This window comes from Actinia tenebrosa, unplaced genomic scaffold (genome assembly GCF_029948245.1).
Source record: "Actinia tenebrosa isolate PJP-AT-01 unplaced genomic scaffold, QUT_ActTen_1.0 PGA_scaffold8__29_contigs__length_14323225, whole genome shotgun sequence".
NCBI classification, from domain to species: Eukaryota; Metazoa; Cnidaria; class Anthozoa; order Actiniaria; family Actiniidae; genus Actinia; species Actinia tenebrosa.
In genome coordinates this window covers 12,422,370-12,428,488 of record NW_028292585.1, presented here as the reverse complement: position 1 = coordinate 12,428,488, position 6,119 = coordinate 12,422,370, and the positions used below count along the sequence as shown (strand labels likewise).

At 37.4% G+C, this 6,119-nt stretch overlaps 1 long non-coding RNA gene across 1 annotated transcript; it reads right to left on the bottom strand.

Annotated features, from left to right (window-relative positions):
* Positions 1–585: 585 nt before the first annotated feature.
* On the bottom strand, positions 586–4,045 carry LOC116299469 (uncharacterized). The gene is made up of 3 exons (XR_004197471.1): positions 3,922–4,045; positions 1,485–1,720; positions 586–685 (listed from the first exon to the last, which is right to left on the bottom strand). It is a non-coding gene; the product is annotated as an uncharacterized LOC116299469 (long non-coding RNA).
* Positions 4,046–6,119: the final 2,074 nt, after the last annotated feature.

Here is a 6,119-nt window from a genome sequence, read left to right as displayed (position 1 = left end):
GAGCATCTTTGTAAAAGAGAAGACAGTTGTGAGAACAAATTAATGTCCCGGCTGAGTGCGGATCTTACTTCAAGATAAACCTAGATAAGAGGCCCTGTGTATTACATCAGTCATATATTTTCTTAACCACTCATATTTTATTGCCACTCAAATTGTATCTATAAAATTTTCATGCCAACTTCAAAAACTTTGACTTTTGTACGAGCATATTAAATTAAAAGTAGATTATTCATATCTGATTTGGAAAGTAAGTTTCCTAGTGTTGTAAATGAAGGCTTGAAATATCGTTTTTTTTTTTTCTCTCTAGCGTTTTCCCCCTGCTTATCTTATCTTATTTTTTTTAGAATCCAGAGGCTGATTTAAAACACTGACGACTGAATTTAGAAATAAAACTGGTTTGCAATTAGTAGATTTGCACATTTGTTTGGCATTAAATGAGCACTAAACATGAGACTTCCCTGCTCTCCTTACCCATGTCAATTTGACATAAAGTAGTTAAATGGCCTCGCGAAGATATGAATTTTATCTTCGAGTGCTGAGACAATATCTTACGAGTGAGCGAAGTAAAATACTTATATGATAGAATGGGTAACACTTAAGGCTTGTGATGACCCGGAAATGGTTACTCTGACTGTAGCTGTTGGCGCAGACTCACTGACCTGGGTGTTTTGACAATTAATACTGACTGAAATACGACAAAAAACCGTCGCTCAATGTAAAAGAAATAAAACGTATTCAATTTATTTTAACTGTTGACTTCACAAGCACTGTGCACGTGCTTGCTGTTATTAATATCATGATTACCATCATCACCATTGTCGTCCATAGAACTTTTCTGAGAGCGAACATTGCATTGTGGTCTAGCTTCGGTACAAACATCTTTTGTTCCTCATGGCTTATATGGTGTTTGTTTGTACCTAAGCTTGACCACAATGCATCCCGTTTATCGCACTCAGAAAAGGCCTATTGTAGATTGTAGGCCCTTTGCATGTGACGTCAAAGCAGCTCAATTTGGAAGGCAAAACAAAAGGACTTCAAAGTCATAAGCATTGAAAACTATTGTTATGCCTCCAAATTAAGCTGCATACCAATGTGCTGTAAGGGTCTATTCATCATAATTGTCGTCATCGTCACTGTCAAGTAAAGTTTGGAAACCCATTCACCACGTGACCTTGGGGGTAACGTTTCTCCGTCATAAACAACGTAACGTGTTATCAGTCTCTTTCGTATTATTTCATTGTTTGCTCGTACGGATGTACTTATACAAGGAATCTTATTACTTATATGATCAAAACTGGCCTAAAATTTAATTTACGTCCAAACTGCATGGGTCTATTTAGAGACGTTGTTAGACAAACAAAGAACCAGAGAACCAGACAGACAGACAGACAGACCGCGACAGACAGCAGTAAAAGAAAGGAAGCAATACCATACTGCAACCGTATATTTCTATACTCATGATGCAATTTATCCCTCTTCCTTACCGTCATCATCGGCTATTTGGACTGTGTGAGACGAGAAGTTGACCTTAGCATCAAATGCAGCGTCGTTTCGGATCGTAAGGATAATAGTTTCAAGACCTTTCTCTTCGACAAGTTCATCATTGAGTATGAAAAGATTGATATTTTGATTTGATGAATCATTAGCCGGAAAAGTTACCACCAATGATCCTGCTACCACGTAATCACTATTTATTTTTGCAGTTCCGCCTAAATCGATCCTGCAGAGGGAGAAAAATAGAGTTACGTTAATCACAAAGGACATAAACAGACAACTTTATTTAAAGTGCCTATAACCTTTATAGGATTATGATCAATTTTGATTTTCTGTGTGTTGGAGATGAATAAACAAAAAAATTTTTTTCGACTGACTAAATATTCTCGGAGATATAACGTCCTAAAGTACGCAGTTTTGCCACGCCCCATCGATTTGGACGGGATCGCGAGGTCTGGTACCTAGTTGGCGTCGAATGACGTCACACCAAGAACGACTCGGCTTCCAATAAGTAAAACAAAGTGGAGCTTGGCCGTTCCTTCCAGTGTTTTTACCTGTTTTGCTCGCTTTATTTGCCTCTTTGTATCTTTGAAATTAACCAGTTGTCAAAGAAAGGCTGTAAGATGAAATCCATTGATAATGCTGATGAATACTTTGATTCAAGCGACGAGAATAAGAGCATTTACGACCTCGAGGACGAAGAATTAGACGAAGCCGTTCATGGATATCCCGAACAGGAATATTCTGATGAAGAAGTTTATGACACTTGGGTTTTATCCTGTCAAATAGTTCCATGCTAGTTTCTTTCATTGTTTATAGCTGGCCCCAGTTTTATAGTTACTTAAAAATAGGACTTACTGAATCAACACCGATCCTCCAAAAAAAAAAAAAAACCTCAAGAAGTGCTTTTTAAATTTGGGTTATAAAGTTTGACTTTATTATCATTCTATGTTGTAGATATTACGAAAGATTCATGCAATAATAAAACTAGTCAATATTTTGTTCAATAATACCTGTTACTGACACAATTTAGGTACAACAAATAAAGTATATGTTATGTTTAAATAAAGAATACTTTTCCCTACAACTAGCCACCAAATGTTGTATTAGATTAAATATAGTTGTTGTTGTTCGACTCATTCTCGCACCGGCAACTCAACTTCTTTCGGTAAAGACACGGAGGCAAGGCATCTTTTAAGACCTTTGGAAAATAGATAATTTAAACAGTTTGAAAACCAAAATCAGAGAATTAGGACTATCGAACAAGTTTGACAAGAAAACATTCCTGGAGATTTGGCCAGCGACACTTTTCGGCGATAACGATCCGACAGTTTGGTTTGCTCTTCATGGTTGCAGACATAAATCCTTGGGATGCCAACAGTCCCAGCCTCATCTTTAACTAACTGAGGACGATTTTACGAGACAAAATCAAATCTCTGATTATAATCCTCTGGTAGGAAGTGTGTAGAAAATATGACGGAGGTAGCCGAGGGGTTGAAATTTGCTTGCTTTCTCTTCACAAAATCAATCCATCTTTGCTTCTGGACGATTGTCGTTATGAAATGGGATCTTATGCAAGTATATACCTTTCGTAAAATCTGGGGTGTTTACACCCAGCAACAACACATCTAGTCGGCATTTTCTCATATTCTGACCGAAGAACTAGTAAGAATCTTTGCTTATCAAAACATTCGTTCTTGTTGTGACGTCACCACTCAGCGAGACTCTGCTCGGCCCAGTTCCTCTTTATCCCGTCCAAATTGATGGGGCGTGGCAAAACTGCGTACTTTAGGGCGCTATATCTCCGAGAATATTTAGTCAATCGAAAAAATTCTTTTTGTTTATTCATCTCCAACACACAGAAAATCAAAATTGATCATAATCCTATAAAGGTTATAGGCACTTTAAACACGGTAAAAAAACATCAGCTTAATATTAATTCACCATTTTCAATACATGGGTTAATTGGTCAAACACAAAGCATTCAGTCAAGTTTGCAAGGTTTAATTTTGAATAATCCTTTGAAAGTACCTTGGCGCCTCGCTTGAGCGCTTTGTGTTCGACTAGTACGAGGAGGAAAGGAGGTGAGGAGGAAAGGAGGTGAGGAGGAAAGGAGGTGAGGAGGACGGAGGAAAGGAGGAGGAAAGGAGAGAGCGAAGAAAGAGGCAAGAGGAACGGTAGGAAGGAGGAAAGGAGGAAGGCAGAGGAGGCAGGGGGAAAGGAGGACGGAGGCTCCAGGGGCCGGCGGCGGAGGGAAAGGAAGCGGCAAGGAGGAAAGGAGGAAGGAAAGCGAGGAAGGAAAGGAGGAACGGAGAGAAGGAAAAGGAGGAGGAAAGGAAGATAAAAAGGGAGGAAAGGAGGAAAGGAGGAAAGGAGGAAAGGAAGATAAAAAGGAAGGAAGGAGGGAAGAAGGAAGGAATAACTTACGTCACTTTTGTCTCTATGCTTGTCTCAACACTTCTTTGAAGACTGACTGTAACCAAACCAGACGTTTCAGATTCCCTTGACGACGTTGACGTGAATCCTACCGTTGGTTTTAAAGCAGTAGCTTTAGGAAAGAAATTTAAAAACAAATCAGTTAAAATATGTCGTGTCACCTTCAAAAACAAAAATATATAATTGAATTATTTCCATACACCAGTTCAATGGAGAAACACAAATAAAGTGCTCAACTAGGCTACAAGGTCGTTTCAAATGATCATTTATTCTGTACCTTGCAGGCTCAATTACAGTACTGTAAACACTTTTTTTCTCCTGTTTTTGTTCGTTTTTTCCCTGAACTGTCACTTTCCAACCCTCTAAAATCATGATGAAGCATTGAGTTCAAATACACCGAGTGACGGTCAAAATAAATCTCATTTCCAAATCGATTGGCTCAAGAGATGATTTATAGTATGAATTTGAAAGGAAAAAAATGACAAGAAAGTGTTCAAGTTTAGCTCGAAGTTTATTAGATAATCTATACTATTAAATCCATCAAAGTCATTGAATGACTATGCTTCTTGAACTATTGGTGAAAAATGTAGGTATGTGCGCCTCTAAGAACGTCCAAAAATTGCACAAGTCAACTATTCCCATCAAATATTTCAAAATCTATCCAATAATCTCTTCTTCATATTTTGATATATAATGACGAGCATTGCATTTATCAAACATCTGAAATAAAAATTAGGGTTCACCATTCTCGTTTTTGATTTATCTTGAAAAACATCTCAAAATAGTCGAAAACTGACGCTTTTCTGAGTGGAGACTGTGGCGAGTCAGATAAAAATTGCAATTTCTCTACTCAAAAAAGAGAAAAAAGTGAAAATTGGTTTTGAACATGTTTCTCATTTAGTTTCCAAAAGAAAAAATGGCTAAACTTTGTTAGTTCCATGCTTTCAGTTGCATGCGCAGAAAATGCGCAGTGCAAAACAAGGGAATTACCTTAAAGGCTTGATTACGCGGAGCAATTTTCTCTGCAACGTGTGTGTGTCGTAATACGGCGTTGCGATAAACATTACATGGAGCATGGAGAACGTGTAACCTACAGCACAATTTGAAAAATGTTGTGAAACAAGTTGCAGCAATCGTTGCGAAAAGTGGAATAGAATTCGTTTCTACTTTTGGTAACTATTACGTCTCCATCACACCGTATAGACACTCTTGCAACTTGTGTCGCAACGGCGATGCGACAAAAGTTGCAGAGAAAATTGCTCCGTGTAATCGTGCCTTAAAGCAGAAAGCGGAGAAGGTACACCGTACGCTAGTGTAAAGGGCCCAAAAGTCAGTATTACTGCAAGCCATGTCATTAGTAATTTTCGATTTTAAAGCAAATATATGAAAAACAACAATAATCCAGCTGATCTGAAATAGTGACGTAGAAATGACGTCACTGAAAAACTAAGGTGCCATGAAGCACATGGAAATTGACCAGCGAAAAATAAAAACCTACCACCATTGGAATAAATAGAGGATATTACATGGGCGCGAGAAGATACGAAATTTATCTTCGAGTGTTGAAAAGATCTCTCACGAGTGAGCGCAGCGAACTAAATGTGTGCAATAGTTATCACTATTTAGTAGTAAATAGCACTAATTAAACAAAACAACATAAAACAAAACAATATAATTAGCATAAAATAACACTATTTAGTGATATTTATGTTGCACACTTTTAGTGTTTGTACTCTAACTAACTAACAGCTTAAACACACATGGTAACGATATTTTCACAAGTGAAAATAACAGTTTTTCGAAAAGGAGAAATATAGGCATTTTATGGATAATTAAATGATAATTAACAGATCGCACATAGATTTCCATTGTCTGTCCTCTTATTGATCATAGATGACGTCTTAAAATGTTCAAAACTAAAGTGGAACCACGAGCGCAGCGAGTGGTTTCACTGTAAAGTTTTGAACATTTTAAGACGTCATCTATGATCAATAAGAGGACAGACAATGGAAATCTATGTGCGATCTGTTTTTTACAACAAACTGCGAAATGTTTACAAAATAAAATAAGCGAAAAGTTTTTCGAAAATTTGTCATTCAAGGAAAGCAAGGCGATAGACCAAACAGCTCCGATTATTGTGAGCTTTTGAATATTTTCGCTAAGATAGTTAGTTTTCATGATCATTAGAG